Source organism: Hippopotamus amphibius, chromosome 8 (genome assembly GCF_030028045.1).
Source record: "Hippopotamus amphibius kiboko isolate mHipAmp2 chromosome 8, mHipAmp2.hap2, whole genome shotgun sequence".
Taxonomy (NCBI): Eukaryota; Metazoa; Chordata; class Mammalia; order Artiodactyla; family Hippopotamidae; genus Hippopotamus; species Hippopotamus amphibius.
In genome coordinates, this window is record NC_080193.1 from 77,907,687 (window position 1) to 77,920,056 (window position 12,370).

The following is a 12,370-nucleotide window of genomic DNA, read 5'->3' on the forward strand; positions in this document are numbered from 1 at the left end:
TTTTTGGTGCTATGGAGAAAAACCACACGGGGTAAGGAGGGGAGAGAGTGCAGGGTACTGTTATTTATAGTGCTCCTGCAGAGGGTTAGCTACTTGAAGAAAGAGCCTGCTGTGAGCATGTGTATGGAGAGGCAGAAGGAACAGCAAGGACCAAGTCCCTGAGGGGGGGATGCCTTGGAGCCCAGCAAGGCAAGAGCTCTGAGGGCAGAGGGGAGAGATGAGAAGAGAGGGGTGGCCATATAGACCAAGGTGAGGACTTCGGTATTTACTCTGAATGAGAGTGGGAGCTATTTGGAGGGTTTTGAGCAGAAAAAGGACGTGGTCTGACATTTCAAAAGAATTACTCTGGTTGTGGTGTGAAGAACAGCCTGAAAGGCCTGAGAGTTTCGCCCAGGAGACCAGTTGGAAGGCTTTGGAAATAATCCAGTGACAAGAAGACAGACTCAGCCCAGTGGAAGACTAAAGAAGTGGTGGTGCTTTAGACACATTTAAAAGGGGGAGCTGACATGATTTTACTGATTTCTAAGGTTTTTTTGTCTTTTGTCTTCTCAAGCAACTGGAAGATACAATTTGATGAAATAGGGAAGACTTAAACAGAAACAGATATGAAGGGAGGAGCATGGAAATACATTTAGTGGCGTATTAAGTTTGAGCTTCCTATTAGACACCCAAGTAGGAAGCTCGATGTAGAAGTCTGGGGTTTGGGGGAGAGGTCTGGGCTGGAGATAGAATTTGTGGAGTCCTCAGAGTAAGTAAAATATCAATACTCAATGAGATCATTTAGGGAGAGAGGGTTAATAAAAGACAAGGCCAACGGTGAACCGAGGCCCCAACCTTGAGAGGTCAGGGAGATGACAAGGAACCAACAAAGGATGCTGAGAGGAGCCAGCAAGGCGGGAGGAGACGCAGGAGAGCCTCCCAGGCTGGATGACCAGGGTTGGAGGATGGGGTCCATGCCTCTGAATGTGGCTCATAATTCAAGCAGGGTTAATACTGGTGATTGGTCATAGATGTCAGTGCCATAGAGGTAACTAGTGGCCTTGGGAAGAGCTGTTTCAGCAGAGATGGGTTGGAAAGCCTGACTGGAGTGGTCTCTAGAAAGAATAAGACCTAGAAAGACCTCTAGAAAGAATTGGGCTCTAGAACGAGAGACCATGGGTGCAGCCATTTTTTCATGAAGCTTTGCTCTAAAGGAGAGCAGAAAGATGGAGTGATAGCCAGAAGGGACTATGAAGTCAAAACAGATTTTTTGTTTTATTTCACTTTGTTTTGTTTTGAGGGCGGAAGCTGTTAGAGCCAGCTTACGTGCTAACGGGAATGATTCAGTAGTGACGGAAAATTTGTTGATGAGTGGGGTGGGGAGGCATTTTCTGGAGAGTTATCCTTGAGTGAGCAAGAAGAAAAGGGTGCTGCGCATGGTGGGGGGGTCTGACCTGGGAGCCCAGCAAGGCAAGAGTTCACTCACAGTAACGGAGGACAGGCACCCCGGGGATGAGGTGCCAGAACGCGTAGACGTTCCCTTTGAGGGCTTCTCTTTTCTCAGGGAAACAGGAAGCAAGGTCATCAGCCCAGAGCATGGAGGGGGAGGAGGTACTGAAAGCTGGAGAGGAGAAGGGAAGGTGTACGGAAGGGCCAGTCGGTGGGATTAGTCTGTTCCTCGGAGGCCACAGTTTGCTGGGAAGGTGCAGGCACAGGAAGGTGGGGACTCGCATTCAAACAGGGTTATCTTTGTTAGATACCTCCACGGAGAGAAAAAGGGGAAGGAAAGGGGAGAGTGTATACAAGGAAGTAAGAATGATAATGGCCGACTCTTGCCTCCAAGCTGCACAGGAAGGAATGAGGAAATAGGGGAGGAGGGCAGGGACCCTGTGAAAGTGGTAGCAGAGTCTAAGGAATGATGGGTGAAAAGACGGTGTAACCAGCACAGTGGGCCGAGGGAGCTGGAAAGGAGGAGGTGCTGGAAAGGAGGAGAGACAGTTTGCTTACCCTGAGACTATGGAAGAAGCAGGTTCTGGTAAATGACAAGGCCTGGAGCAGCTTCTCAAACTAATGTCCACGTGCATTACCAGGGGACGTTGTCAAAATGCAGATATCGGTATTGATTCCATGGGTCTAGGGTGGGGCCTGTGATTCTGCATTTCTAACAAGTTGGGGATTGTTGGGAGAGGCTTATTCTTATTCTGGTTATAGTCTTGATACCAAAACCTCAATAAATGCCACACACACACAAAGAAAACCAGATTAATCTTGCTAGTGAATATATATATGAAAAACATAAATAAAAAGTATGAAATACGAGTCAAATCATAACACGTTTAAAGTTCATTCCAACCAAGGACAATTGATCTCAGACATATTAGAAGCTATTAGAAAAACTACAGGTGTCTAGGCTCAAAGAGAAATCGGCTGCTGCAAAGCCCTGAGCAAGCTGATTCCTGGAGCTGTCTCTGCTTCTCTCTAGTTAGCATGGAAGGGAAGTGCCCAGCCCTCTTCAGTGAGCAGACTGCAAGTTTTATCTAATTTTGAAACTTTGTTCAAGGAGGACGTTACCCCCACAGCTTTTTTTTTTTTAAGAGGAGAATTCTTTTTAACTGTGGTCCCCCAAAGGGCAGTCTTTATTGTGCTGACATTCCACAAAAACAAATTGAGACCCAGTTTCTCACAGAATAAAAGAATGCATGGAGGTGGATAATCCCACATGCAAGATTTTTATTCCTTTGATTTAAGGGTCAGAGCAGGATTCCAGATTAAGCTCTTAACTGGGATAAGTCCAGTACAGCCAAGGATTGTAGCAGCAAGATGGCAGAAATTTTTGGAGAAGGGGTTTGAAACAAACCCTGAAGCCGAAGTGGAAGGAGCAGCATCATCTGACTACGTGACCATCTGACCACTTGACTTTGCAGTTGGGGAGATACCTTCTCAATCCTTCTAACAGACTCCAAGCCCTTTTTATTAATATACTATATACGTATCATATAATATATTCTATAATTTATAATCTATGAGGCATGACCTCTTTCTGGGAATTCCTCGACCTCTTCATCTTGAAGTCCTCTCAGCAGAGGCCCCTAACTCTCCCATGCCATGTCCGCAGACCTCAGGGTCACATGGCAGGGTCCTCATTCTCCTGGAGCCTGTGTTGGTCTTGTGTAAATCTTCCATCACTTTCGTTTCCCTTCCTCTCCTCTACTAAAGCTGGGCCATCGGATAAAGGCACCTCCCCCTTAATCACACCACTGGTGAAAAGACTTTGAAGCCTGACTCACAGCTTCCCTCCCCACCCCACCCCATGCCTGACTTCTCCAGGGCAACATAAGTGCCACTCATCCAATATATTAGGTCATGGTTCCCTCGTATTCTCTGCCCCAGTGACCTTCACTTCTGTTCCACTCAACAATCACTTGGTTAGCCCCACCCTAGTCTCTGCAGTCACCAAGATTCTACCTTTGAAGCTTGAACTCTGTAACTCTCCTCTTTAACTGCTCCTCCCACCCATTCACCCTTCCCACACCCTCATACCCACCAAACCTGCTCTGAATCTCATTGAAACTTTGTTTATTCAACAAATAGGTATTGAGAGCGCATAATTACTGGGCACAAGCAGTGGGAATGAGACACTGGGCCAATACATGGTCCATGATTTCAGCGAGCCTGTGGTCCAGGAAAGGCATGCAAAGAAACAACAATTACAGAGGAGTGAGACATAAAGCATGAATAAGATTTAGCCAGTTGAAAATGGGGGTAAATGCTCAAGGAAAAGAGTATGAATATCACCCAGTGCAAGAAAGCACAGTGAATTTGGGGAAGTGCATGTGAGTAGTTCAGTATATAGAGCTTAGAGCTTGACAAGGGGAATTTTGTTTTTTAAATTTGCTATTTTTTTCAAGCCTTATTGAAATATTATTATTATTATTTTAAATTTTTATTTGTTTGTTTGTTTGTTTGTTTGTTTATTGGCTCTGTTGGGTCTTTGTTGCTGCACAGGGGGTTTCTCCAGTCGCTGCGAGAGGGGACTACTTTTCATTGTGGTGCGTGGGCTCCTCATTGCCGTGGCTTCTCTTGTTGCGGAGCATGGGCTCTAGGTGTGCGGGCTTCAGTAGTTGTGGCACACGGGCTCAGTAGTTGTGGCTCACGGGCTCTAGAGAGCAGGTTCAATAGTTGTGGCGCACGGGCTTAGTTGCTCTGCGGCATGTGGTATCTTCCTAGGGCAGGGCTCGAACCCGTGTCCCCTGCATTGGCAGGTGGATTCTTAACCACTGTGCCACCTAGAAAGTCCTTGAAATATTATTGACCTATAACATATGTAAGTTTAAGGTGTACAGTACGATGATTAGATATACGTGTGTATTGCAAAAGGATAACCATAATAAAGTTAGTTCAAATCTTCATCCCCTCACATAATTATGATTTCATGTGTATGTGTGTGGTGATAAAATTTAAGATCTACTCTCCTAATAACTTTCAAGTATATAATATGGTATTATTAATTACAGTCACCATGCTGTACATTACATATGTACATCTCTATGTGCATTACACACATGATATATGTACATTATATGTATATGTACATTATATATGCATTATATTTACATTAGATATAGTATGGACATCTCTCCATTTCCCCCACCTGCAGCCCCTGGCAACCATCATTCTACTCTCTATTTCTGTGAGTTCAGCTTTTTAATTTTTTTAAATTTTTAAAATTTTTTTTCATGATTTTTATTTTTATTTATTTTGACATATGATAAACTGCATATATTTAAAGTGTACAATTTGATATTTTTTCTTATTAGTAATGTATATATGGCAATCCCAGTCTCCCAATTCACTCCCCTCCCCCATTTTCCCCCCCTTGGTGTCCATATGTTTGTTCTCTATGTCTGTGTTTGTATTTCTGCCTTGCAAACCAGTTCATCTGTACCATTTTTCTAGATTCCACATATATGCGTTAATATATGATATTTGTTTTTCTCTTTCTGACTTACTTCACTCTGTATGACAGTCTCTAGGTCCATCCATGTCTCTATAAATGTCCCAATTTCGTTCCTTTTTGTGGCTGAGTAATATTCCATTGTATATATGTACCACATCTCCTTTATCCATTCATCTGTTGATGGGCATTTAGGTTGCTTCCATGACTTGGCTATAATAAATAGTGCTGCAGTGAACATTGGGGTGCATATGTCTTTTTGAATTACGGTTTTCTCTGGGTATATGCCCAATAGTGGGATTGCTGGGTCATATGGTAGTTCCATTTTTAGTTTTTTAAGGAACTTCCATACTGTTCTCCATAGTGGTTGTATCAATTTACATTCCCACCAACACTGCAAGAGGGTTCCCTTTTCTCCACCCTCTCCAGCATGTATTGTTTGTAGATTGATGATGTCCATTCTAACCATGTGAGGTGATGAGTTCAGCTTTTTTAGATTTGCATATGTAAGTGAGAACGTAAGGTATTTGTCTTTCTCTGTCTGACTGACTTCACTTAGAAGAATACCTGAATACCCTCGAGGTCCATCCATGTTGTCACAAATGGCAGGATTTGCGGGAGGAAATTGGCACCAGATAAGGTAGGAAGATAAACAAAGGTCCAATGATAAAGGTCCATATCATCCATGTTAAGGAGACCAGGTTTCAACAGGAAGGCAAAGGGGGTAGATTGGGTGGAGTGAGCATTGAAACTTTAAACCGTGGAGTGACAAGCTCAGATCTGTGCTTTAGATGTATAAACATCACTCTGATCCTGCATGCACTGTGGGTAGGAAGAAGGCCAGATTATTGGTAGTGAGACTCGTGGGAGGCTATTCTCATTCTGGTAAGAAATTATGGGGCCTTAACTAGTGAGCATGGAGAAAAGTGAATCAGTTAGGAAAAAAAATCTAGAAGGCAGTAATTAGTGATTTGAAGGATACAGATGGTGGGGGGTGGGTAGAAAATCAGATGAAAACCAGGCTTTTGACATGGGCAACTGATTGGTTAATAGGGCTAATTAGTTAGATGAGTGCCATCAAGGGACAGTCAAAAGATAGGAGGGAAACCAGGAGAGCATTGTGTCCCACAGGCACATTTCCAGAGAAAGAACAGTCAGCAGTCTAATGCTGCAGTGGGATCAAGTGATACAAGGTTGGAAGTTATCGGTTGGATGTGACAACAGGAAGATTTTGGTGACCTTGGAGAGAGCCGTACCAGTGGAGTGATGGGTGAAGAGGCACTCGTACAGCAGTGAGTTTAAGGTGTGAATGGGAGCTATGGAGAGGGAAAATAGGAGCAGAGGTTGCACTTTCAAGACAGGGAAGTGGAGAGGAAGGCCTGGTCCAGAGAGGGTTGAGGATAGTGGAGACTTGAGCACATTTAAATGCTTGTGGGAAGGAACAGTTAGAGAAGTTAAAGATACAAGGAGAAGGGAGTCACAGATGCCTGGAGGTCCCTAAGGAGGGCGGAGACTTCATGGGAGTGTAGGAGAAAGAAGAGGGCTCCTGCTTTGTGATAGAAAAGACAGAAGAGGATAGAGGTCCAGAAAGGTGGTGCTCAGTGAAATCAGGAGAATGTTTCCGGGAGTTGAGGTATGCAGGATGTGTTTTGTTAAGGGTAAAAAAAAAAAAAAAAAAAAAAAGAGTAGTTTTGTCCTAAAGTAAAAGGACTGGTTTTTCCAGAATGAGAAAGAGGAAAGAGTAGGTCAAAACCTGAGTGTATATAGAAAGTTACAGAAGGTTCTAGAAAAGGGAATTTTATTTGTCAAAGCCAGCTAAGATTTGATGGATTTATTTATAAGATTTTCAAAGAGTTTTATTTTTATTTTTTTAAAAATAAATTTATTTATTTATTTTATTGGCTGTGTTGGGTCTTTTTTGCTGTGCGCGGGCTTTCTTTTAGTTGCGGTGAGTGGGGGCTACTCTTCGTTGTGGTGTGGGGGCTCCTCATTGCTATGGCTTCTCTTGTGGAGCACAGGCTCTAGGCGCGTGGGCTTCAGTAGTTGCGGCACATGGGCTCAACAGTTGTGGCTTACGGGCTTTAAAGCGCAGGCTCAATCGTTGTGGAGCACGGGCTTAGTTGCTCCGCGGCATGTGGGATCTTCCTGGAGCAGGGATCGAACCCATGTCCCCTGCATTGGGAGGCGGATTCTTAACCACTGTGCCACCTAGGAAGCCCTTCAAAGAGTTCTAGAATCAAATATACTGACACAAAACTAGAATTTGGTTTTCTCTTTGTTAAAATGAGAAAATTATTGGTCTGCCCTTCATGAGATATTTGGTAGAGTGACTAATGGCCCCCTAAAGATGGCCCAATCTCTGGAACCTGTGAATATGTTACCTTACATGGTAAAAGGCATTTTGCAGAGGTGATTACATTGAGGACCTTGAGTTGGGGAGATTGTTCTGGCAGTCTGGTGGGCTCAGTGTAATCACAAGGGTCCTTATAGGAGGGAGACAGGAGGGTCAGAATAAGAAAGAGGTGATATGACAACAGACACTGAAAGAGATTGCAAGCTAGTTCACTGTTGGCTTTGAAGATGGTGGAAGGGACCATGAGCCAGGAATGAGAAGGGCCTGTAGATGCTGTAAAAGACAAGGACAACGATGCTCTCCTAAAGCTTCCAGAAGGAACCAGCTTTGCTGACACCTTAACTTTAACCCATTGAGACTGATTTTGGACTTCCCATCTCTGGAACTATAAGATAATAAATCTGTGTTGTTTTAAGCTCCTGAATTTGTTAGAGCAGCAATCAGAAATGAATATGAGGCTGTAAAAAGTTATTCTTTACCTTCTGTGTAGTTTGCCAAGGTAACAAAGATTCTGTGTTTTGCCAGAGTAACCTTTTACGGTTTATGCTGACTTTATTATGTCCTTGATTATTTAAGAGAACAAAGTTTTCTTACTTAGAAAGAACTAAGATTTTTTACAATCACATTACTTCCTATGTTTGTTTTTAAAATCCTTTCTCGTCACTTTAAGTAAGTAGCCAAGTATTATTTCTCAGGAACTCATGATCCTACCTTATTCAGGTTTCAAATATCCCAACAACTTTTGATATTTTGCCTTTCCCCAAATTGATCCTAAATGATATCTTCTGCACCTAAGACTGTCTTTAAGATTTCCCAAAGGAAAAACCACAGTGAATTTGTTCTTTCATTGTAGAAAGAGAAATACCAGGAAATAATTAGGTGTGTTTGATGGTCACTATTGATGAGCTGCATGGGAAGAGTTATTAAATCAGAAGAGTTGCTGCTTAGCATGTCCCAGGGTAAGTTGGCATGGTAAACTGTAATTAAATCTGGATTTCAAGAACTATGTGCTATGGGGGAAATTCCTAGAGTGTTGTCAATGCTGTCACTGGCCCTTGTTGTTTCTTGGTGCTGGTGTACCTGATAGTACAGTCATCCCTCAGTATCCACAGTGATTTGGTTCTAGGATCTCCCACAGATACCAAAATCTGTGGATGCTCAAGTTTTTCATAGAACATGGCAAAGTATTTGCATATAAACTATGCACATTCTCCCGTATTCCTTAGATTACTTATAATACCTAATACAATGTAAATATTATGTAAATACAATATAAATGCTATTTAAATAATTGCAGTGTGCTGCAAGTTCCAGTTTTGCTTTTTTGGAACCTTCTGGAGTTTTTTTCCAGAATATTTTCTATTCTTGGTTGTTGGAATCTGCAGATATAGAACCCATAGACACAGGGCCAACTGTGGACAACCACAGTAGGTGTTGTGAGTCATAATTTCAGCGATTTCTTAAAATGGCTACTCGGCCACAAATTCTTTAATTTGAATTTAACATCTACTAGAGTGGCAGTTTTCAACTGGAAACTCATGTCCTTTACTAGGGACTTAATTAATATGCAGATGTTTAGGACCAATTCCAGATTTACACAGTCTTTTTACTTGATATTATTTGTATATTCTTAGTGTATATTATGTCAGGATTACTATATGTTATATCTGAAGAGGTTTTCCTCTGAAGATTATGTTCCTCCATTTTTATAAATTAGATATAATATCCAGTCTTTGAAAGTAGAGTTACTTGTTAACAGATATTTTGTCCAAAACGTTTTCTGGATTGACTTTATTATTTTGGTTTGTTTGCTGTAGAAACAACCAAATTTCCTTGTCAGTTGTACTATTCTTGTTATGAAGTCCCAGCAGATCTTTCACTTTTGAAAATTGTCAGCAACAGGTTAACCACAGCCATCTTATTTTGTCATCTAAAGATAGTTTTTTAGGTTTCTCTGATGCGTCCCTGAAAGCACTTGCAATCAGCTACAGACTAGAGTGCTTGTCTTCGACAAAGAACGGCTGTCTCAGAGTCCTGTGGGAAAGGACTGTGCTAGGTACTTTGGGGTACAGGCTTCCGATAGCCTTATTTAAACAACTATAAGACCATACCAGTGGACTGAGTTAGGATTTCTAGAATTCTAGTGGAGACACAGATGAATTCATGAAAATACAAAACCCAAATCCAGTGGAAGAAGAATTAGTTACCTAGGACTGAATGAATGAATGAGGGGTGATGGTGGGTTTTGTTTGGAATATTGTTGATGTTGTCTTAATATTTTGTTTTCTGGGTATTCTCTTTTCTCTAAAACTATCTATAACTCATAGCAATTCAGTAGACTCTGCTTTGCTAACCAGAAACAAACCATGTGTACATACCTTATTCTCCCTTTTTGATGGTTCCAAAATTCAGAAACTCTTGTGAGTATTCTTAATTTCATGGCAATATAATTATTTGTACAGGTTCAATAAGCATCTGCCTTCCTTGTTAACAGGACATAGTTGAAAACACTGGTTATGAACCCAAGGCTTTGCTTGGAATATCGTATTTGAGAATGATGTTCATTTAATCAGAAATGACCTGACACTTTTAAGGAACTAAGGTTGACTTTATGGAGCCGATGGTTACAAAACCTTCTTGGGAAAACTGGTCTGGTACTTGTTTGCAGAGTTCCCAGCCTTACAGGTGAGTAAGAAAGATCACTTCCTGGGAGGCCCACGAACCTTAGGATAATTGGGCAACCTCGAGAAGAGAAGTATTTGCTCAAATTTTTAAAAGTTCCAGCAAACAAACTTAAGAAGGCCCGTATGGAAAATTGCCATTTCTTGATGTAACTATGTAAATAGGCCAAATCTAATGAGACCAGACTTATTTTGTGATCAAGAAAAATCTTTCTTTGAGATTATCTTTCTCAAAAGAGGGATAACTAAAAAGAGAAAATTTGTGTTGTAATGTATAGCACACCCTTCCAGGTTATCAGACTCTCACCCTGTGCGATGCCTTTGAGATTTTTGGCACCTCTTTGTACGTTGCAGGTAGCTGATGACTGTGCAGACTCTGTCTTGTCTGATGAGATGTCACTGACCTCCTTCCCCTACCTCTCAGGGAAAAACCAGTTTTGGTACCTACCTTTAAATTGGACTGGATCTGTTGCTTTACCAAATTGTCGATCCTTCCCACATTGTCAATTCTTTCAGTTCTTTTTAATACCTGACTACAATCCTCCAGGCTAACTGTTCAAATTTTTCTTCCTCCCACCTAACTCAGCATCACCAAGAACTAAAACTCGGCTGCCCAGATCCCTATCAGCACTCTAGGTTGACTTGCAGCTGGCCTTTCCGCCCACCCTAGAATCTGAAGAAGCACTGCAAGCTGTAGCCCAGGGACTTGGCATCAAACTTGAAGGACCCAGCTCCACGATAGACCATGCACAGGCTGGAATTCTTCCTGGACAAGCCGCTTCTGGACCACTAAGGAAGTCCAGCAAAATACTTGGGTCACAAATGCCCTTGAATGAGAGGTAGCCAAGACTGTGCACACCATCACCGAGAGTATGGCCATCTTAGCTTCAAGCATCTCAAGGAGTGGTGCTACAAGAGTTTCTCCCTCTAGAATCCCCTGGACTGGTCAGTTCTCAAGGTTCAATTCCTGGCTCCTTAATAAAACTTTTACGGTATTATTTCTCTATTTTAGGCATCCTTCTTTTAAGATATCTGATCTCTAGGACCATAAAACAACTGACCTCTGCCCCATCTCTCAACAGATGGGTCACCAGTTTTATAAGAACACCACCAGCAAGAATCCTGGAGAGACTATTTCTTAGGCCCTGCTTCATGCCACTCGGGAGGTTTTTGCTTGCCTCTGAGTTGTTCAGTGACAAGTGATTGGCATCTTGAACAGGAAGGCGGGACTGACATATTGAACTTCATCTACGCCCTGTGCAAATTAAGCAGTGATGGGTTAGGAACCCCACCTCCCCTACCTTTCACACCTCAGAAATGACAAACCAGCTAACCACAAAGGACCACGCTGCCCTCAGAGGTTCCGAGGGACGTCTCAACTGCATCCTTCCTCATGACTCCCGTAAGACTCCAAGATGACTCTCTTGTTTACCTGCCTCTATAAAACCCCAGATCCCCTTCCTTTTCTTTGAGATGTTTCTCATTAATTAATGTTCTCCTTATTGCAATAACCTGAATAAATCATCTTCTTAATTATCAGGTGAATTTTGTCTGTCACAGCTCCAGTGAGGACCTCTCTTTGATGGCAGCCAGCGTATCACCCCTGACTGTCTAGCTGGAATGACAACCATCTGTGCCCTGAGACTCTGTTCAGTCCTCCTGCAGCTTCACCCTGTGGACAGTCACCCTTTCAACAGCTCAGGACCTGAGTAAACAGAGGAGGACAGCATGGCCCTAGATACCTCAGGTAGTGGTGGAGTTGTGGAAGGAAACTCCCACATCCTGTGTTGAGTGGGACAGAAAGGAATCCGTCTGAGATGCTTCTGAGCTGAGCCAAGGGTAAACATACGAAGGGCTGCCTTTAAAAGAAAGAGGAAATGATGTCCAGGCAGCTGACGTCCCAGCTGGACAGGTGCTGGACAGAGTGCAGGCTGAGGCAGAGCTGGACCACAGCAGGTGCCGCTCACTGGGGAGCTGTCGGAGTGACCAGTGTGAGGGGAGGGGAGAGTCGGAAAGCCAGAAATGCCAGGGGCAGCCCTAAAAGCTGGGGCAAGGGGAGGTGCCAAAGAGGGAAAGTCCAGGGGAAAGACTAGCCAGAAAGTAAAAGGTGTACAGCCTTGACCAACCCTCACCCCATCTCATTCCTCTGCTTGGCAGGGAGCAGGGGCAGGCAGGGAAGGCTCCATGGGCAGTATGTGCATCCTCAGGGGTCTTTGATGGTAGCACATGACAGGATTTGTTGCCTCTGCAACTTCACAGGAAGTTGAATCATAAAGAGGCCTTCCAGATTTCAGCAAGCGCATGATGCTGAGAAGGGTGAGGAGTCCAGATGATGTCTCCATTCTGGAATTGTCTCTCTTATAGCCTGAGGGATCTAGACATCCGTGGTAGTTTTTTGTTGTT